Source organism: Pleurodeles waltl, chromosome 7 (genome assembly GCF_031143425.1).
Source record: "Pleurodeles waltl isolate 20211129_DDA chromosome 7, aPleWal1.hap1.20221129, whole genome shotgun sequence".
Taxonomy (NCBI): Eukaryota; Metazoa; Chordata; class Amphibia; order Caudata; family Salamandridae; genus Pleurodeles; species Pleurodeles waltl.
In genome coordinates, this window is record NC_090446.1 from 344,619,422 (window position 1) to 344,642,231 (window position 22,810).

The 22,810-nt window shown below is 45.9% G+C and overlaps 1 long non-coding RNA gene across 1 annotated transcript in view; it reads right to left on the reverse strand.

The window, feature by feature from the left end:
• Nucleotides 1-2,771: 2,771 nt before the first annotated feature.
• LOC138247252 (uncharacterized) overlaps nt 2,772-22,810 on the reverse strand; it is an 86,936-nt gene continuing 66,897 nt past the window's right edge. The window contains exon 3 of the long non-coding RNA XR_011194389.1: nt 2,772-3,340. This is a non-coding gene — a long non-coding RNA (uncharacterized lncRNA). The remainder of the gene's footprint in view (nt 3,341-22,810) is intronic.

Sequence of the window (22,810 nt, forward strand, 5' to 3'; positions counted from 1 at the left end):
TCTCACTGCAAATGTATATTAAGGGTGTAGTGAAAAACCTTGTCTTGTCTTCTTCCATGTTGGAACAGTAAACCGGCAGTCACAAAATTCCTTTGTATTCTTGACATAAAGATGCCCTGTCATGATACAAATATATCAGGAATATTCTTCAGTATCTGGGGGATAACAGTCTGCTGTTGGTATCATGACCAGGACCAGAGAACCCACTATGACTCAGTCATCTTCCCATACCACCTTGAAGTTCAAAGGTGCTTTATCTATGTTCTGCCCTTAGTGCCACTGCAAAGGTCTATCAGAGCGGGACACTCCACATGAGCTCAAGATAACTCTTTCCTACTTGGGCCTCCAATATCAAATCTTGCAGCTCTTGAAGACCCCCATAGTCAAGCATCTGGGCAGAATCTGGGAGTACATACTGCTTTCTGTGGAAGTGGGAAGTCATGTGTTTTGCCACAGTGTATCAGCTTAGTCTCCCTAGTATATCAGTGTGGTCCCCACTCTGTGGAAGTTTCCCTGAAGTGTCTTCCACTTAGTTGTAATTTAGTTTAATGGCCTGTGAGTGGGCCACTTGTGTGTCAGGCATACTTGGATTCACCAGATCATTCACCAATAAACAGTTCAAGATGAGATCACCTCTTGCACGCACCATGATTTATTCAGTCTGGTTCTCCAAACTGTAGGCCAAGTGCCATTCTGCAGATGAAATGCTTCACAACATTAGAGTTATTTAAATAGGTAAGTAAAAACATCAGTTAAAAGTGTGTTACACATTAATAACCAATAGCTGGAAAGTGGAAATACTTTCCTTTGCCAAAATACGTAATTGAGCGTTTTCGGGTATTAAGTGACAAGGTGCACTATTTTCTGATATCTTTAAGCATTGTCCCTAGTATTAACATATGGGGCAGGGTTCGAGAGTCTTTCGTTCTCTTTGGGCCGCATCAGGTTCATTCTAATGTTTGTAAACAAAGTCTCAGTAAAGAGAACGAGGTGACACATAATGATGGTCACCAGGTAGCAAGATTGCTGTGGTATGCCTAGCCGTCTCTTTCAATGGTCTCTGTCTCAGGATAATATATTGTAATTTATTGGGCTGAAACGCTTCCTCTGACCATTCAGTATAAGTAAACAAACTTCAAGAATTTGAAGAAGTTTGCTAAAGGGATGTCCACAAATTTTCACTCCTCTCTTTCAAACCAGCCTTTGTAACAAAGTCGGTAGAACATCAGGCATCCTTTGTCTGCCCCTGAAAGAGCACATATCAGCCTAAAGCTGCTCCTCTATGTATGAAAACTGACACTGTCTGCAGCGTTGGGACTGAGTTTCGGAAAGTAGGCTTGCTATCATTCTGAGTTTGGGGAGCTCGTGGCACCATCATAGTCGAATCCACAAATGAACTGTGTGTATGAAGCCTGTATACACCATGTAGACCCCAAGCGCGAAGTATTTGTTCTGCTCAACCGTCAAAAGGTGAGCATATGGTATTTTTGAGAAAACACGATGAAGAAACATGCTACATGACGAGAAGCACAAACATGTATCCATACTTTAACAAAATAAAATTTTGATTGAGAAAAGAAGCACTCGTGTGCATAAATCAGTCATTCATTCCCATTCCTATGCTCCAGGTTCCTTGGATTGACCGAACTGATTCTAAACAGTCTTTCTAATTCTCGTTGACAGATGGTAGTTTTTTTCAGATTTGTGTCCAGCTTATATATCCATAGCTGCATTTATGCACTGTCTTTCTGGGGGCCCATGTTTCACTACATTGCTAACTACTTATTTTACACATTTTTGTAGCTTCCTATTTCATTTTGGGTTTGGAACTTTAAGGAAAATGCTTATGGTTTCCTCGTTGTCTTTGTTGAATGTCTTACTTAACTATGTGTGCCTGTTCTCTCCCGTGATGATAATATTTTCCCTGGGTCAGAGAGTAAAGACAGAACAAGAATGGGGATCTGAGCTATTTTTCCCTCTTTCTCTTGATCGGATTCCAGTGTTTACTTTCTGCTGGGGCTTACAGGTGGAGAGTACCACCAATCAGTTTTGGGGACTAAGACTTTTTTTTCATCAAAAGACATTGACCTTAAGCAATACAGAGAAAGGCATAACAAAGAGAAAGAAGAAAGAAGAGAAACATAGGAAAATGTGACAAGAGAGAAAACAGGAATGAACAATGATATTCAATTAGGAGATAAGGAGATGGAAAGTGGAGGTTTGTTGAATAAAGATGCATGAGGTTGAATCAAGTCTTGCTAGCCAGCTTGTTTAAGGCAACCTCTTTATTTATCAGCTCTAGAGCCAGGCCCCAGATATTTCTTTTGAGCACCTCACTTCTGTTTTTTTTTTTTAGTAAAGCATGTTTCGCTCTCACGGAATAGAAAAAAAACTTTTATCTAAATGCTTTCAAAACCTGTGCACACTTTCACATACCATACTTTGACTTAGAAGTTTAGTGGGGATTGAGAGCATCGTTTAAACCATGGACAAAGGCAAAGTGGAGACATCTGAAAGTTAAATAGGACAGCATTAAAGAGAACACCATTTGGAATAATATTCGTATTTTTATATGACTAAAACTAGTTTGAAGAAGTCAAATGGCATATTTTTTACTTAATAAGTGGAACAAATAACAAGTATAAAGAGGCTAAATACAAGGTGACTTGGACGTCGTGCCAAGTATCTTAAAACTGCAGATGTGAATCATTTTTTACACAAACAGATGCAAATTCGTAGTACCAACCTAATTAAAAAGCAGCTAGGCTCCCCATGGGGTCAAAAGCAAAGATGCAGTCAATGAGCGAGTGGAAAGGTTGCTGGGTTCTGAGAGGCCGTAACTGGTAATATCACTTTAGGTTCAAGTGAGGTCATTTTGGGATCTTAAACGAGGCGCACACCACAAGTAACAAACATTAGATTGCAGCGGATTTTTAATCACGACAAAGCGGGAACATTTGTTTCGCAATCACTGTAACAAATGTACACAACAAGTCCAGAAAGGAGATAGCTCGGGCACACCACCTTTTTTTAACTCATGCTTCGCAGCTGCGCTAAAAAAACAAAGCAAACTTTAGAAAGGAACACGAACTTCCAAGGGAATCAGTCCGTTAATTATGCTGCTAAATTCAGTGCTTCGACTTTTCTTGGCAGAAGATTAGTGATTCCGCCAGTTTTCATCAAGTTTTATGCGGCTCAAACAGAAGCACGCCAGACCCAGACTGTGGATGAAAAAAAGCTCGCCATGTAATGACCCGGTGTGGGAACGCCAAAAGACATCTCCAGGCGGTGTCACTGTTACTGTGAGAGTCACTGTACTCCGGGTGCACATGGGCGATTGCTGCAAAAGAAAAGTGACAGGGAAATGTAATACAAATAAGAACATGTGGCCTTCAGATCTTTACCTTGCATGAACCATCATTAGAGTTGCTCCAAGGCACTCCTCAGCCCCTCCTTGCCTCTGGTGATTAGGTCAGCATGCTGAACTCTACTGTACTCTAAAAACATGTTATTTACACTTTAGTCAGCTCCGAGAAGCTCCCATCTGTTTGCAGTTATTTTCTCTTCAATATTCTGTTTAGGGGCGCAGTTCTGTGTGCATTGTAAATCATTCGAAGTCCAAGGATCATCTTTACTGTTGTTTTTTTTATCATTCATTACCCCTTCCCTTCCTTTGCCTTCTGCTCTTTTGTATCTATCCCCACCCTTGGCAACTCTCACTCAGGAGTCCCCCGCAGTGTGCACTCAAATTCTGCTAGGCCTCGATTTGCAAGCGATCTCAAGTCACTCATTGTTACCGCTCGCCCTATTCTCTCAACCGTCCGAAAACCACAGCACAAACCAGACCCCTTCTTAATGTACACTAAAAATGTAGGTAATGAGTCTCTGGTGAAGGAAGACCATCTGACTGATCCTAACAACTTCCTTCTATGAGTGCTGAAAATGGCCATCCTACATTCTGCATAGTGGAGGAGGACACTACAGGACAACAGGCCTGCGCATTATCTGCAAAATTTCCCCGTCCAAAATGTCGTGAACTTTTTGGAAAATAACACAGATATATGTGTGCTGTGCAACACATTATTGACTGCTCTTGTGCATGACCTTTCTAGGTGAGGGAAAACAAAGTTATCATATGGGCAGGTTTGAGAGAATCTTTTTCTGTACAAAACTTATTCAGTTCGATCCATCCTCCATGGTCAAAATCATTTGAAATCTTGCATTATATATGTCAAATATTTTGGTCATTGAATGTAATGCAAAGTATAGCAATGATGTGCATTACACCTGTGTAATATGCAATATGCAAAGGCCTGGAGGGGCAACCACTAGGCCTTCTTATTCTGTATTATTAGAAGAATTCTGATTACCTGATTTATCTTGGACCAACTGTACCACATTTCAGGAATGATTGATATACAGGGATGATTTCAAGTGAGAATGAGCAGCCATTTACGTTTTCTTCTACATACTCCCTCTGAATTATTGATCACGTAAGTCACAATATTCACCACACACATTAAAGTAATTCAAGTTGTATGTTGGTTTGCACGTTAGACTCTATTCAGTAGGCCAAAAGCAGGCCAGGGCAACTCCCTAACTTTGGTGGTTGAAACTGTTTGTCATTGGTGTCCTGTGGTGCATTCTACTGTAGGCTTTTTAAAATAAGCCAAGTACAACCCATTCCACACTTATCTCTCAGGCTAGTGAAGACGAGTACTCAGGCTTCTCAGGGAGGTAGTGTGGAGGCAACAGCTCAGAACTCAACAGCAACCAGAAGACACAATAATGTAATGCCTAGCACAGTGTTTATCTTCTATGATAAAAGAAAGTACTGTAATTTTACAGCAGAATTAAATACTACATAATCTGGTGGGTGCCCTACACGTCTTAGTTTGACTCTTGCTCTAGGCAAGACGGTTGGTTTAGGGGTGACAGTGTTTTTGTTTGTAGGTGACTAGGCCAATCCTACAAGTCACAACTGTTGGCCCAACCCTCCTAGCTCATAAGCAGTACCTCACCAAAAACCCAACAATAAAATGTGATTAGTGGCAGCCTTTACGCATGGACTCAAGAGTGTGACATCTCAGGGGAGTCGTGGTTAAACAGAGTTTACCCTTTTCTCACATGAGCAACGTGTCTCGATCACACACAGGCACTGAAAGAGATGCAGTGAAGTTTTCAATAAGTTTTATTAACAAGACTGCAATTTACAATAAATTGCATGGGCTGCAATGATTAGGATAGTTAACAGTGCAAGAAACAGAATGATAAAAACGAGAGTCATGAATACAAAGACCCCCACCATCTTGCAATAACATGAGATATAAAATAGATGTGAAATTAACCCTAATACCTAAAATGAAGAGAGCTAGGTGTGTTAAACCTAATCTGCCAGTACCACGTAGATGACAAGAGCCTCCCAACCCTTGTTACCTTGGAATGAGGTCTCTAGATCGACTCAGTGGGGACACAAAGACTGGGTCAGCATCGAGGCGATGTGTAGCATAGATAGCGCCAATAGCATCTGGTAGGAATCCTTCTGATTATCTTGTCTGTGTGAGATGTATTTATACAGATCTTGTAGGACCCCTGACACAGGTATGTTCCCAAACAATAGATAAGAAGGCATGCTTGGGGCGGCAATTAAATAAATAATTTTCTGAAAAGGTACATTATGTTACTGTCACACGAAAGTGGGAAAGTACATGATGCGAATACGTAGGTTTCTCATTTATCTTTGGCGCTGATAGTGACACCTTTGCAGAGTGGCACTGATAATGTGCAACTAAAACATCTTGCTAACTATAAACATGGCAGCCACTTTGGAAAAAATAATGAAGTAAATGTGCTAAAAAGAACAAGTTAAGTAAGTTAATAGTCACTAGGTAACGGGGGCACAAGCCTGCTAAGGTAAACTCCTGATTCCCAATAAAACTAAACAGGATCCTCTACAACACAGGGTTGTCATAAGTTGTGCTCTCTTAGTGAAACAGTACATCAGTTTCTTTGAGGTACCTGTTCTCCTTCCTGTTATCATCGAAATCCAGCTATGAATATCACCAATAAACTATGGACTAAAACAGGGACTAAATCCGGGATTAAACTCAAAATTACTCACATATTCTCAATGGTTGTAGAGCAGTGAGTTGATGTCTGTCATCAGCAGTGGTGACTGCAGGCGGGCCCCTGGGGAGGTGCAATAGTGGGTCTAGGTCGGATTGGTGTATTTTGGGCAATTGCAAAATCTGGGCCAAATAGGACTCTCTATTTCAGCAGTGATGAGGCTTTCTTCTCCTCAATGAAGGTGGCACCACCAGTATTGCCAGGCTGCAGCAAGCTGATGGATGACACCGAAATATGTTCCGGTAAAGTCTTACTACAGCTCACACATGAATTACATAGAGAAACTACGGGGGTCCCCTCACAGCATGAATAATCCCTGGTTTACACTGTTTTTTATTTTAGCCTTCTCTGGGTGCTTCTTACATTGAAAACATGCTGAGTTTCTCCTCCAGGAGACAATCCCTCATCTTTCAAGGCACAGCATAACCCTTCTCTCTCCCATCAAGGAGACAGGCTTCTAGGTTATTTAGGGGGGCCCTCCGCTCCTCCAGAAGAAAGTGTTAACTTGAAGTCATGTCCCCTCACATCTGGGAGACTGAGTGTAAGGCAGACACCAGCCCCGGTTGCACAGGAGCTCTTTGAGTACTCGCTTCCTTGGTCAATGTGAACACGGTACTTGAACACAGTGAGTGGTTTGAAACCTTTAAACAGATTTGTAACACAGAGGCTGTGAATACCCTAAGTCTTCAAAACCAGTTTGAATTGGTTTTCTTTAATATGTCATTTCCAGCCTGCTTTCCAGACACAGCCTTTGTGAAAAGTGATGGTGCACACAGCAGATAGCAGTATGGCTGGTTCCAAGGAGGAGTATTCAAAACATGAGCAAATAAAGTGTGGGTTCTTTGCACCTGGCTAACATTGGACTTTCTGAAGCAGTAGTCAGAGATAGGTAAAAGAGTAGGCATTGCCTTGAAACTTCTTCACCTTTGACAACAGAAACTGCTGTCACGCCTTTCACACCCACAATCCAGCAAACAACAGATTCTTTGCTAACAATGACATCATGGAATTTCTAAAGGTAGCTTTATCTCCATCTTTCATACCTCAATGTGTGGACCTCAATCCTTCAACCACAGGAATGCTGGCAATACCCTTCCATAGTCTGGTGGAAGCTGTTCTCATCCACCATTCCATGTTAAACCATTGGCACCCAAAATGGAGACCAGTACTCTGACTCTCAGAAAACATAGGGATCCACTTTAATACTTGTGACTCATGCGCACTAATTCATGCATGCATTCAACTAATGCATTCAGCAAATGAAATGTCAGTTCAAGGTTCAGGGTTTCACATCATAGCAGCAATTTACATAACAGTGACAAAGATAATATCACTGACAAAGACAAAAAGGTGTGGTCAGAATATAAAGTCAGAAAATTGGTATGCTGCCACCATTGCTTTGTATGATGCATCAAAGGCAAAGTCAGTAGTTTCCTGCCAACTATGTAGGGATGTTTGGTGAGTCTCTCCAGGTGGTAGAGCAGGCCCGGGCCCTTCCCATTAGGGACAGGCCTAGGTCTCTACACACACAATTTATTAGCATGATGCCAGAGCCAAAATAATAGTAAGGATACTAATTTCACTTACAGTCAAAACTATTCCAAAAATGCAGTTTCTTAGATGGTCCAAAAATATAGCAAGATGGATTTTTAACTTACAGAATACTCAGTGAAGGAAACATGAGAGATGTCACTCAGTGGGTGTTAGAAATGGGGTCTTTGGTTGGCAGTCAGGTTACCCCCTGTCCAAGCAAGGACCCTCACTCTAGTCAGGGTAAGTCACACACAATCCAAATTATCCTGTGCCCACCCTCTGGTAGCTTGGCACTGAGCAGTCAGGCTTAACTTAGAAGGCAATGTGTAAAGTATTTGTGCAATAAATCATACAATAACACAATATAGCACCACAAAAATACACCACACATTGTTTAGAAAAGTATATAATATTTATCTGGATATTTGCAGGTCAAAACGATAAAAGATGCTATAAGTAAATATACAGATATCACTGGAAAGTGATATAAAGTGTCTTAAGTCTTTAAAAAGCAAACAAAGGGGGTCATTCCTACCCGGAGGAAGCACTGCCAACAGGCTGGCGGTGCTTCCGGGGCTATTCTGACCGCAGCGGTAAAGCCGCGGTCAGAAAAGGGAAGCCGCCGGTTTCCCGCTGCCCCTGTGAATCCTCCACGGCGGCGCTGCAAGCAGCGCCGCCATGGGGATTCCGACCCCCTTCCCGCCAGCCTGGTTCTGGCGGGGACGGGTGTCGTGGGGCCCCTGGGGGCCACTGCAGTGCCCATGCCACTGGCATGGGCACTGCAGGGGCCCCCTAACAGGGCCCCACATTGATTTTCAGTGTCTGCTTGGCAGACACTGAAAATCGCGACGGGTGCAACTGCACCCGTCGCACACCAGCAACTCCGCCGGCTCCATTCGGAGCCGGCATCCTCGTTGCTGGTGCTTTCCCGCTGGGCGGGCGGGCGGCCTTTTGGCGGTCGCCCGCCCGCCCAGCGGGAAAGCCAGAATTTTGACCGCATGCGGTCTTCTGGCGGGGGAACTTTGGCGGGCGGCCTCCGCCGCCCGCCAAAGTTGGAATGACCCCTAAAGTCTCTTTCAACCACAAAGTACCTGGTTGGAGTGAAAAATCTCCACAAAGGGCCGCAGAGGAGGAGATGCGTGGAAAATGGTGTGTGCGTCGGTTTCGCCCCTTCACACACGGACTTGCGTCATTATTTTTCACGCGGGGAAGACGTTGCGTCGATTTCCGGCGCGCGGACAGGTCTCCTCTTCGGGTCGCGGGGTTTTCAGATGCCCCGGGGTCTGTGCGTGGAATCCTGGGCTTGTTGACCAGCTTGGCGTCGTTCCGGTGGGCGATGCGTGGAAATTTCTCCCTCACTGCGTCGATTTCCCCTCTGGAAGTTGGCCGGCGATGCCAGGCGGGCAGTGCGTTGAAGTTCCGGTCGCACCGCAGGCACCGCCCCGATCTTTTCCTCGCGAAGTCAAGCGGCGTCGTTTCGGTTCGGCGAGCAGTGAATTTTTCACAGCACAAGGAGTCCAGTTGGAAGAGAGAAGTCTTTTTGATCCTGAGACTTCAGGAAACAGGAGGCAAGCTCTACCCAAGCCCTTAAAGAGCACTTCCGCAGCAAAGCAAGAGAGCAGAAAGACAGCAGGGCAACAGCAAGGCAGCAGTCCTCTGTAGAAAGCAGTCAGGTGAGTCCTTTAGGCATCCAGGCAGTTCTTCTTGTCAGGGTGCAGGGTCTGATTCAGGTTTCTTCTCCAGGAAGTGTCTGAGATGGTAGGGCAGAGGCCCTGTTTTATACCCAAATGTGCCTTTGAAGTGGGGGAGACTTCAAAGAGTGGCTTAGAAGTGCACCAGGTCCCCTTTCAGTTCAATCCTGTCTGCCAGGGTCCCAGTAAGGGGTGTGGCAGTCTTTTGTGTGAGAGCAGGCCCTACACCCTCCCAGCCCAGGAAGACCCATTCAAAATGCAGATGTATGCAAGTTAGGCTGAGTACCCTGTGTTTGGGGTGTGTCTGAGTGAATGCACAAGGAGCTGTCAACTAAACCCAGCCAGACGTGGATTGTAAGGCACAGAAAGATTTAAGTGCAGAGAAATGCCCACTTGCTAAAAGTGGCATTTCTAGAATAGTAATATGAAATCCAATTTCACCAGTCAGCAGGATTTTGTATTACCATTCTAGCCATACTAAATATGACCTTCCTACTCCTTTCAGATCAGCAGCTACCACTTCAACAATGTATGAGGGCAGCCCCAATGTTAGCCTATGAAGGGAGCAGGCCTCACAGTAGCGTAAAAACTAATTTAGGAGTTGTACACTACCAGGACATGTAAACTACACAGGTACAAGTCCTGCCTTTTACCCACACAGCACCCTGCTCTAGGGGTTACCTAGGGCACACATTAGAGGTGACTTATATGTAGAAAAAGGGGAGTTTTAGGCTTGGCAAGTACTTTTAAATGCCAAGTCGAAGTGACAGTGAAACTGCACACACAGGCCTTGCAATGGCAGGCCTGAGACAAGATAAAGGGACTACTAAAGAGAGTGGCACAACAAGTGCTGCAGTCCCACTAGTAGCATTTAATCTACAGGGCCTGGGCACATATAGTGCACTTTACTAGGGACTTATAAGTAAATCAAATAGTCCAATTGGGTGTGATCCAAGGATACCATGTTTAAAGGGAGAGAGCATATGCACTAGAGTCTAAAAACCAGCAAAAACAGTGTCCAACAAGTGGAGGGAGGCAGGCAAAAAGTTAGGGGTGACCACCCTAAGGCTGTCAGGTCTAACATGTGTCCCCCCAGCTGAAAGAGGGGAGAGCTACCCAACCTCCTGGGAGCTCTCATCGCTAAGGCAGAAGTATCCGGAGAGACCATCAGCATTGGCGTGGTCAACCCCTGGGCGATGCTCCACCGTAAAGTCCATCCTCTATGGGGAAATGGACCACCTCAAGAGTTTGGGATTTTCACCACTTATCTGCATGAGCCATCTGAGGGGCCTGTGGTCTGTCTGAACCCGGAAGTGAGTCCCAAACAGGTATGGTCTCAGCTTCTTCAGTGCCCAGACCACAGCAAAGGCTTCTCTTTCAATAGCACTCCACCTGTCCCTGTGGTAATAGTCTTCTGCTGATAAAGACTACTGGTTGGTCTAGGCCCTCCTCGTTTAGCTGTGCTAGGACCTCCCCTATGCCATGCTCTGAAGCGTCTGTCTGCACGATAAATTCCTTGGAGTAGTCAGGGGCCTTGAGCACGGGGGCCGTGCACATGGCTTCCTTCAGTGAGTCAAAGGCTTTCTGACAAGCCTCTGTCCAAGTCACCAACCTAGATTGCTTTTTGGATGTGAATTCTGTCAAGGGTGTCACCATGGTTCCATAGCCCTTGACCAATCTGCGGTAATACCCGGTGAGGCCTAAGAAGGCTCTCACCTCTGTTTGGGTTCTAGGTGGTTGCCAGTCCTTGATAGTTTCAATCTTGACCTGGAGTGGCTGCACCTTGCCACCACCTAATAGGTGTCCCAAGTACACCACGGAACCCTGCCCAATCTGGCACTTACTTACCTTGATGGTCAGGCTTGCCTGTTGCAGGGCCTGAAGCACGTCCTTGAGGTGGAGCAGGTGTTCCTCCCAGCTGTCACTGTAGACAGCAATGTCCAGGTAGACTGCGCAGAAGGCATCCTTGCCAGCTAGGATCCCGTTAACCAACCGTTGGAAGGTAACGGGGGCATTTTTCAACCCAAAGGGCATCACCCGGAATTGGTAATGGCCCTCAGGTGTGGAAAATGCTGATCTCTCTTTAGCCCCCAGCACCCTGATGTGAGATCAAAAGTACTGAGGAATTTGGCAGCGCCTAGCCTGTCTACGAGCTCATCAGCTCGGGGGATGGGGTGAGCGTCAGTCCGTGTGACTGAATTGAGACCCCGGTAGCCAACGCAGAACCTAAGTTCTGGCTTGGCACCAGGGGCAGCAGCCTTGGGTACCAGCACCACAGGGCTGGCCCAGGGACTGCTAGACTTCTCAATAACCCCAAGAGCCAACATCTTGGAGACTTCCTCTTTGATGCTGGCCTTCACCTTGTCTGACAACCTGTAAATGTTGTTCTTTACAGGGGGACTGTCTCCCGTATCAATATCATGGACACACAAGTGTGTGCGTCCAGGGGTGAGAGAAAAACAGGGAAGAGTACTGTTCCAGTAACTGGTAGCAGCCCTCTCTCTGGTCTAGGGTCAGGGAGTCAGAGAGAATGACACCCTCCACTGACCCATCACCTTCCTTGGCAGCGTGGAGGTCGGAGAGAGGTTCACTCTCCTCTTCCACCCCCTCATTTGTCACCAGAAGCATGTTGACGTCAGACCTCTCAAATTGAGGCTTCAGTCGGTTGACATGGAGCACCCTTAGGGGGTTCCTAGGGGATTAGAGGTCCACTAGGTAAGTGGCCTCCCCTTTCCGCTCTTTCACTTCAAATGGGTCAGACCAGCGGTCCTGGAGAGCTCTAGGCTCTACTGGCTCCCTTACCCACACTTTGTCTCCAGGCTGAAACTGTACCAGGGTGGCCTTCTGGTCATACCAGTGTTTCATTACCTCTTGGCTGGCCTCAAGGTTACTTTTGGCCACTTTCCAGAAGCAGTTCATCTGGTTGCGGAGGGCCACCATGTAGCTGACCACATCCTGAGGGGGTGCCTTTGGAGCTTTCTCCAACCCCTCCTTGACAATGCTTAAGGGTCCCCTGACAGGGTACCCATAGAGGAGCTCAAAGGGACTGAACCCTACCCCCTTCTGGGGTACCTCTCCGTAAGCAAAGAGAAGGCATGGTAAGAGGACGTCCCACTTACGCCTCAGGGCCTCAGGGCCTCAAGGAGGCAAGCGATCATGCCTTTCAAGGTCTTGTTGAATTTCTCCACAAGACCATTAGATTGGGGGTGATAGGGTGTGGTGAACTTGTAGGTTACACCACACGCATCCCACATAGACTTCATGTATGCAGACATGAAGTTAGTGCCTCTGTCAGACACTATCTCCTTTGAGAATCCCACACGGGTAAATACCCCATCAGAGTTCTCGTCACCACTGGTGCAGTTAAGGTCCTCAGAGGGATTGCCTCTGGGTAACGGGTAGCATGGTCCACCAAAACCAGGATGAACCTGTTGCCTAGGGCAGTTTTGTGGTCCAATGGACCAACAATGTCGATGCCCACCCTTTCAAAGGGGGTGCCAATGACAGGGAGTGGAATCAGGGGGTCCTTAACCCTTTTTCCTGTTTTACCACTGGCCTAGCAGGTAGGACAGGACCTACAGAACGTATCTGAGTTTGTCCTCATTCTGGGCCAATAGAAGTGGGTGACAAGCCTGGCAAAGGTCTTGTCTTGCCCCAAATGTCCTGCCAGGGGAATGTCGTGAGCCAGTCCCAGTAGGAAGGTCCAGTAACACTGGGGGACCACCAGCGCACGCGCTGCCCCAATGGCCGGAACCTTAGGCTCACTGTAGAGGAGATCATTCTCCCAATATATGTGGTGATCGCCAGAGGCTTCACCTGCTGCCTGGGCTGAGGCTTGCTTCCTCATGCCCTCTAGAGTGGGACATTCTTTCTGTGCCTTGCAGAATTCCTCCCTGGTGGGCCCACCCTCAACTTGCCAGCCAGCAAGCTCAGGTAGGTCACCTAGGGTGGCAATGTCTTCCCCAGTTGGCTCGGGGTCTCCTCCTCAGGAACCCTGTCAACCACTGCAGGAACTTCTGGGACCAGTTTCCCCCGCGCCCTGCCCCTCCTCTTGGCAGTTGTCTGGGCAATTGTTCCAGGCTCCAGACACCTTTGACTTCCCTCTCGGGCAGCCATGGACCGTGTGGTCATGCAGACCCACTCAGGCAATCCTAACATCTCCAAGTGAGACCTTAGCTCTATCTCCTTCCAGGTAGTGTGCTGAAGGTCGTTGCCTAACAGACAATCTACAGGCATGGCAGGACTCACAGCTACTTTTAGAGTACTAGAGACCCCCCCCCACTCAAAGTGAACCAGAGCTACCGGTAGGTGGCTCTCACGATTGTCGGCGACTATGACTTGGTGAAATGTATTTGGGATGACCTGCTCTGCTGACACCAGCTGGCCTTTGACAGTAGTCATGCTGGATCCTGTGTCACACAGAGCCTCCACCCTTTTGCCCATTGATGGTGACCCACTGTCTATACTTGGAAGTATTGGCAGGCATGTGGGATTTTGGCACCATCTCTGCATCCCCCAGGGACACTAGGGTTACCTCTGTCTGCTCCCCAAAACTGACTGGGACCATCTCCTCCCCAAGCGCTACGCTAGCTAACCCAGGTGTCTGCCCTCCTTTGGGGGGCTGTGCCCTCTTGGGACACTTGGAGTCGCCCTCAGAGTGCCCATACTTATTGCACTCTGCACAGTGGGGTACAAACCTCCCTGTCTTATGGTCAGTAAAACCTTTCTTTTGAGAATCAGACCGGGACTGGTTACCACTACTCCCTTGGGAACTATTTTGGGGGCCTTTTGAGAACTCCTTGTTTTTAAGTTTTTCTCCCCCCTCTTTCTTCTGATGGGAACCCAGACCACCTTTGAGAGTGTCCCCCCCAGATACCTTTCTGGTACTAGTCCAGAGGTCCGCCTACTCAGCAAGCTTCCTGGGATCAGTCAGCTTACTGTCTACTAGGTGCTGGCGCAACTCTGTAAAACAAATACTGAGCATATGCCCTCTCAGAATCAAATTATACAATCCTGTGTAATCATCTACTTTGCAGCCCCGCACCCATCCATTCAGTGCCTTACTGGAAAAGTCAAAGAAATCTACCCATGTTTGTGTGGATAGTTTGATGCTGTCCCTGAACCTCTGAGGTATTTCTCAGGGGCCAGCCCAAACTTGGCAAGTAAAATGGCTTTGTGAAGTGGGTATGTGTTTTGATCTGGTCTGTCCAATGTGAGAAGGGTGTCCCTCCCCAATGGTGGCACATAACTCCACATAGCTCATGAGCCCTTAGTGCAACTTCATAGGCAGCTAGCCATGTATCTATATCATCTCCCACCACAAAACTGGGCACCACATATTTGGGCATACAAACCTTCTTTTCTCCAGCAGGTCCTGTCTGTATGCTGCCACCATTACTGCTGGATTCAGTCTGCTTTGCCTTGAGATCCAGCTCCTTGAGATTCAGTTCATGAGCCAACAAAAGTTTCTTTTCATCCAAGGCTCTCTCTGCCCTTCTTTCCTCCTGTTGAGCCTCAATTTTCAGTCTTGCCATTTGCAATTGGAACTCCCTCTCCTCTCTCCTTTCCTCTGCGGTCAGGCCTTGATCAGAGACACTGCTCCCTGGTCTGGAAGGGGGCACAATTGCAGTGGTAACATCACCCACTGATGGCAAAAAATCCTCTGGGGGGCCATCTTCTGGCTCCTCTTCCTCAGCATCTTCCTCTAAATGGGCTTCTGCCCAGGCCCTCAGTGCCACTTGAAAATCCTCCTTTCTGGAGGCCCCTTGGGTGGGTACACTCATCTCCTTGCAGAACCCTTTTAGCTGTTTGGCAGTATATGTCTCCAACAGGGCTAGGTCAAAATCTCCTGCTTGAGACCCAGCCTGAGACATGTTGAGTGAGGATTTAGGTTTAGAAAATTGTCAGGAAAAACAAATTTGCAAAAAGAGATAAAAATCAAGTTGACCTTCAACTGTGGGTAGGTAGTGAAATACTTAGCTACTGTATGTCACTGCACAAATACAAGTCCTATCCTCACCGCTGATCACCAATGTTAGAAATGGGGTATTTGGTTGGCAGTCAGGTTACCCCCTGTCCAAGCAAGGACCCTCACTCTAGTCAGGGTAAGTCATTATCCTGTACCCACCCTCTGGTAGCTTGGCACTGAGCAGTCAGGCTTAACCTAGAAGGCAATGTGTAAAGTATTTGTGCAATAAATCATACAATAACACAATATAGCACCAAAAAAATACACCACACGGTGTTTAGAAAAATATATGATATTTATCTGGATATTTGCAGGTCAAAACGATAAAAGATGCAATAAGTAAATGTAAAGATATCACTGGAAAGCCAGGTCTTGAGGTCCTTCTTGAACTGATTCAGCTAGAGGGCGTGCCTGAGGTGGATTGGTTGCGTGTTCCAGGTCTCCGCTGTGAGGCAGGAAAAGGATCTACCTCTCACTGTGCTCTTCCTGATTCTAGGAGTGGTGGTGAGGGCAAGTTGAGAATATCAGAGTTGTCTGGTGGGGGTGTAGAATGACAGGTAGTGGTTGAGGTAGGCCAGTCCAATATTTTGTAGGGCTTTGTAGACATGCGTCAAGAGCTTGAGGGTGATGTGTTTGCTGATGGGGAGCCAGTGCAGGTCTCTAACGTGGGCAGAGATGTGGTTGTGGTAAGGGATGTCTAGGAATAGTCTTTCCACTGTGTTCTGGATTCTCTGGAGTCTTCCTTGGAGCTTCTTCATGATGCCAGCATTGGGAGCATTGCCGAAGTCGAATTTGCTGATGACCAGTGCTTGGGTGACCGTTCTTCTTGCCACTGTAAGGATCCACTTGAAAATCTTCCAGAGGAGGCAGAGACGTTGGAAGCATGACAATGAAACAGCATTCACTTGCTGTGGGGTCCAGGATGATGCCCAGGTTATGCGCGTGGTCGGTGGGTAGTGAGTAGCTTCACACAGGAACTTCACACAGGCTACCAGGAGCAAGATGAATTGTACTCAGTGACATTTGCACTATACAAAGGGCATCATTTCTGAACACCATAATTAATCAACATGGAACAGACGACTACTATGATCTACTTTCATTAACTATAACTTAGCCATTCAATAACTCATGCAATGTTCACCCTTCTCCAAGTTGTTTAGATAAAGGAAACACTCCACCACTCTCCAGGGTCTCAGCAGCAAGCAGTCACTACACTGATAGATATGCTGTGTTCCAGGCATTGCAGCACATATATTACATAACATAACATAATCTAACATAACAAATAATTTTTCGCTGGGCCTGAGGAGTATGTGAAAAGAACTAAGTAACAAAAATGCAGAACATGGGAGAGAGCAATGCAGGAAAATGAAGGCAATGCAGAAAAAATGGGACAACGTAGAGAATAGGAGACTTTGCCGTATAAGCAATACTTTCAGGGCAAAGGAGCAAAGGAGACAATTCATGGAAAAGTAGCTAGTGACGTGGCAAACAAACTCATGCAAGGATAGGGTGCACTGTAAGCAAATAGACTGTGTATGGCAAGGAACAGACGAGGTAAGAGAGACAGAGGAAAGACAGGGAGGCCAGAGATGTTTAAGACATAGGCAAAGTGCGCATTTGCCCAGAGGCCCAACCTTGCAAGGGGCCCACTGATAAACTGAATAAGGCAATCAAAATTCCTTCCATAATAATGTTGCTCATAAAAACTAGCTTCCTTTCCTGATTTAATAGCTGAACATGTTTAACATTGTTAAATGTAGAACCAAGATAATAAAGGTTTGCTGCATGGAAAAGTCAGGCAAAGTAATGCACAGATGAATAGAAGCTTGAAAGGGTATTTACTTTTCATTTCAAAATATATTTTGCTCTAGAAGGATATCATTTTCTTGGCATAAATAGCACTTTGTGATGCTTTACATTACTTTCTGACAAGTGCTGTTACAAAAGATGCAACTTGGGAAGAATAGAACAAGCATGCATGGTTTGTGACGGGAAGACCCCTCTACTAAGATTGGCAAACTAGGCTCTGTCAAAAATAATGCATCCCTGAGGCAAGCGTTAATTGGAGACATGTTTAATTTCTCCAGTTGTTCCATATATTGTATCTTTGCTGCACTGTACAAAACACATTCAATAGCATGAATCTTGAAGAATTTGCTAGGCACAGGATTTTGTATTGGAAGGATGTGCTTCCAGGACAAATCCCACGTAGGGCATCAGACACACATCTCTGCACCATGATGTCAAGGTTGTGCTTGGTGTAGATAAGCTTGTTTTGCCCCACTGCAGCAGAGATGAGCAGCAGCAGGCCATTTTTTAAGCACATTATTGCTACATGCTTGCAGTCAACACCAGCTTATTGAGTAAAAAGCAAATTTTTAGAACTTTGCTAATGGCTAGAATTATTGGCTATAAATTGGATTATACATTTTGATCATTCTTGGCACAGGAAGCCAGTGAATCTGCTTCAAAAATTCAGAAACAGTCTAAAATGTATTTAGGTTCTAGTTACTTTGACTAAAGCATTCTGGATCATTCGTAGTCTGATGAACAAGTCCTGCGGTTGCCCCAGAAAAACTGAGTTGTCATAATCTGTACTTGCCTAAATGAAAGTATTGGCCAGTGTGATCTCTTGAGAGAAAGTCGTGCATTATTTGGTGCATGGTGTAGATATATACTAGTCAGGATTTTCTCCCCATAGTTATCTGTTTACCTAGCTTCAGCTTTGTGTCAATGATAACCCCTGGATTGAAGAAAGCTGAGGCTTCCTCAGGGTAATCTCCAAGATTCTGTGGGCAAAGGGAAGGTCCCCTCTATGACTGCAATGCATTGTGTTGCCCTGCACAAAAACGATCCCGTCCCTTATTGTGCTGGCCTTGCCTGTCTAGTCTTAACCCTCTCACTCTCAGGCATTCTTAGGAGTTGGTGGCAATTAAATTGAAAGGCACAATCTATGTGATTTCCATCAGCTTACTACACCTCCCCTCTTCAATGTAAACCCTCTCTTATGCTATCTATCTCTACTTCTCTACATACCATCATCCTATCTTATCTCTCCCTTAGCTTCATCTACCTCACATCTCTCAATATGTTCACTATACCTCAATCGCCTTCATCTCATTCAACATCTCTCTCATTACCTCGCATCTCTCTCTGTCCTGTCTATGCCAACATTTAAATCTGTCACTGTCTTTCCCCTTTCTCTACCTCAGTTCTCTTTATCTTATACCTCTCTCTGTACCCCAGCGCTTATTTCCCATCTGCCCCTCCGTAGCTCTCCTCCATCTACACCACTTCAGACAGAAGCTCACCTCTATTTTTACGGCACCTCTTTCTCTCTCTCTCTCTCTCTTTCTCTCTCTCTCTCTCTCTCGCTCTCTCTCTATGGGGCATATTTATACTCCGTTTGCGCCGAATTTGCGTCGTTTTTTTCGACGCAAATTCGACGCAAAACTAACTCCATATTTATTCTTTGGCGTTAGACGCGTCTAGCGCCAAAGTTCATGGAGTTAGCGTCATTTTTTTGCGTGAACACCTTCCTTGCGTTAATGATATGCAAGGTAGGCGTTCTCGTCTTAAAAAATGACTCCAATGCATATGCGTCGTATTTATACTCCCGGGCAAAAATGACGCCGGGAGTGGGCGTGTCTAAAAAAACCTGCATTAGCGCCGGATTTTAGCGCCTGGGTCAGGGCAGGCGTTAAGGGACCTGTGGGCTCAGAATGAGCCCAGAGGTGCCCTCCCCTGCCCCCAGGGACACCCCCTGCCACCCTTGCCCACCCCAGGAGGACACCCAAGGATGGAGGGACCCACCCCAGGGACATTAAGGTAAGTCCAGGTAAGTATTATTATTTTATTTTTTTGTGGCATAGGGGGGCCAGATTTGTGCCCCCCTACATGCCACTATGCCCAATGACCATGCCCAGGGGACAGAAGTCCCCTGGGCATGGCCATTTGGCAAGGGGGCATGACTCTTGTCTTTGCTAAGACAGGAGTCATTTCAATGGGGGATGGGCGTCATAAAAAAATGGCGCAAATCGGGTTGTGGCGATTTTTTTGCCTCAGCCTGACTTGCACCATTTGTGGACGCCCATACGCCATTTTCCCCCTACGCCGGCGCTGCCTGGTGTACGTCGTTTTTTTTAACGCACACCAGACAGCGCCGGCGGCTAACGCCGGCTAACGTCATTCAATAAATACGGCGCCGGCATGGCGCTTCAGAATGGCGTTAGCCGGCGCTAATTTTTTTGGCGCAAAACTGCGTTAGCGCAGTTTTGCGTCAAAAAGTATAAATATGGCCCTATGTCTTTACTACCTGAGCATTTGCTCTCTCTCAGCTCTTTCTCTACCCCTCCACTTACCTCTCTATCTCATTTCTCTTACCATCTGACATCTCTCTCACTACCTCAGGTCTTTCTTCTCCTCTTTTCTCTAATTACCTAACCTCTCAATTCATTTCACTATTTGTTCACAAAGTCATCTCTCCACCACCCATTTGTTTCATTCTAGCTATATGCTCTTTCCTTCCCCTCTCTAAAGATCTTACTCCCCTCAGGCTACTTTTAAACTATCAAGTCCCCTCTCTATCTCCCTCTCTATCTCTCCCTCTATCTCTTTCTGTCTCTCTCTTTCACACACACATACACACAAATAAACATATCTCTCTCTGATACCTCTTTTCTACTTGAACTCACACCCTTTACTTCAACTATCTCTCTTACTATTTTTCTTTACACACCTCTCTACCTCACCATCTCTTCTTCTCACAACTCTCTCTCCTCTTATAAACCTCACCTCTCTTTGTCTCTTTGGCCCATATTTATACTTTTTGACGCTAAACTGCGCTAACGCAGTTTAGCGTCAAAAAGTTTTGCGCCGTCTAACGCCATTCTGAAGCGCCATGCGGGCACCGTATTTATGGAATGGCGTTAGACGGCGCAATCAGACCGGCGCTGCCTGGTTTGCGTGGGAAAAAACCACGTAGACCAGACAGCGCCGGCGTAGGGGGAAAATGGCGTATGGGCGTCTTAAAATGGGGCAAGTCAGGTTACGTCGAAAAAATCGTCGTAACCCGACTTGCGCCATTTATTTTCGACGCCCATCCCCCATCAACATGACTCCTATCATTGTAAAGATAGGAGTCATGCCCCCTTGCCCAATGGCCATGCCCAGGGGACTTCTGTCCCCTGGGCATGGTCATTGGGCATAGTGGCATGTAGGGGGGCACAAATCAGGCCCCCCTATGCCACAAAAAATAAAAAAAAAAATACTTACCTGAACTTACCTTAATGTCCATGGGATGGGTCCCTCCGTCCTTGGGTGTCCTCCTGGGGTGGGCAAGGGTGGCAGGGGGGGTCCCTGGGGGCAGGGGAGGGCACTCTGGGCTCATTTTGAGCCCACTTGTCCCTTAACGCCATGCCTGACCCAGGCGTTAAAAAGCGGCGCAAATGCGCCGTTTTTAGCCACGCCCACTCCCGGGCGTCTCTTTTGCCCGGGAGTATAAATACCACGTAAAGGCCTGGGAGTCATTTTTTAGACGGGAACGCCTCCCTTGCATATCATTAACGCAAGGAAGGCGTTCACGCTAAAAAATGACGCACATTCCGGGAACTTTGGCGCTATTCGCCTCTAACGCCATAGTATAAATATGGCGTTAGTTGGCGTTAGTTTAGCGTCGAATTTGCGTCGAAAAAAACGACGCAAATTCGGCGCAAACGGAGTATAAATACGGCCCTTTGTCTATTTCATGTATGTCTCACAACTTCCTATTTTTATTCTACACCATTTCCTCTATCTACTCTTACCCCCTTGTCTACCTTTCTTTCTTCTCCACTAATCACTTTACCTCATACATTTTTGTATGCCACAGTTTGCTCTCTTAATCAACTTTTTTTAGACTACCTCTCTTTCTACTTCACTCGTTGGAGTGCTGTAATCCTCTGCCTCTTTTAACATTTACTTCTCTCTATCGCTTTTTCTTTCTGCATCTCTACTACACTTTAAAACCTCCTTCTTTCTATGCCTTGTTATCTTTCCTTCTAGCTACCTCCCATTTCTTACCTCAAATATCTTTCTACATCATTCCGATCTCTACCCCTTTTCCCTCTGATTCATCTCTCTCACTATATTATTCTCTTTGTCTCATTCCAACACCCGTATCCTTCCCCATCCCAATTCTGCTACTTAGCAGAGTCAGAGGTAACAGTCTAGACAGAGAAGTGCAAACATATAAACAGGTGTCGAGAGGCATGGAAGAGCAAGAGAAATTAGGAGAACGCTATTAGATTTTAAAAAATGGAATAGTAAAAGTCTTAAAAAGTAGTGCTTTGATTTTCACCGTTGCAGAAAGAAAGCGAGTGGCAAAGGGGGTGTACATTTTTATTACAAAGATTCAGCATCTAAAACTACAATATTAAACACTATGTGCATATGTCTTATTTTAATAGTATGCACTAGTCCCTAAACCTCTAATAAGTCAGCTTTAGCATGTTTGTCATACAGTGGGTGTAACACGCTGGTTAGTTACTAAATTAATCACAAAACAAAATAAAACGTTTCAAACATTCACCCCCAGTCATAGATCTGAGTTTAATCCATCAGTATTTTGCCTGCCCCGTCACCCCAGTTTGGACCCAGCCATATGCAAATCATTCTTGACCCTGTTCCCCGTGGGAACAGTGCAGCCCAAACTGCTAGGCCAGGTCCTCCCTGGACAGGAAACAAGCATCCTGGGACCGGGATCAGGGTATCACCCTTCATCAGCCAGGCTAGCTTAAATTCAGTGGCGCAGCGAGCTAGCGACCCACGTCTGGGCATACTCCTGCCACTTAAGGCGCACAAAGCAACATCACAAAACAAAATAAAATGATGGAAGGAGTGTTGAAACTTTTCAAACACTCACCCCCAGTCTTAGATCTGGGTTTAATCCATCATTATTTTTCTCGCCACGTCACCCCAGTTTGGACCCAGCCATATGCAAATCAGTCTTGACCCTGTTCCCCATGGGAACAGCGAAGCCCGAACTGCTAGGCCACGTCCTCCCTTGACAGGAAACAAGCATCCTGGGACCGGCAGATACACATTACTGGCTGCATCAACATTTTGAAAATTAAAGAGTTTTGCTGAAATAGGTGTTACCATGCCCTGTATTTATCATAAAGCATCTGAGCGAACTGAGTGGTGGAATGTGAGGCACCCTGCTCCCTTCCTCATCCGTACTCAATCTGACATTGTGTAGGGAATAAGAAGCCATGCAGTGAATAGTAGACAGAATATGAGATTGTGTAGCGAATAGGAATATAAACAGAGAATAGGAAGCATACAACAAAATTGAGAACAATAGAGAGAACAGGCAACATGGCTATGTAAAAAATAGAGGAGACTGTATAAAAAAATTGGAGATCATTCACAAAACATAAGATTGCATAGTGAATGGAAGATCATGCAAACAATAGCCAAATGTTCACAGAATAAGGAGCTGTGTAGC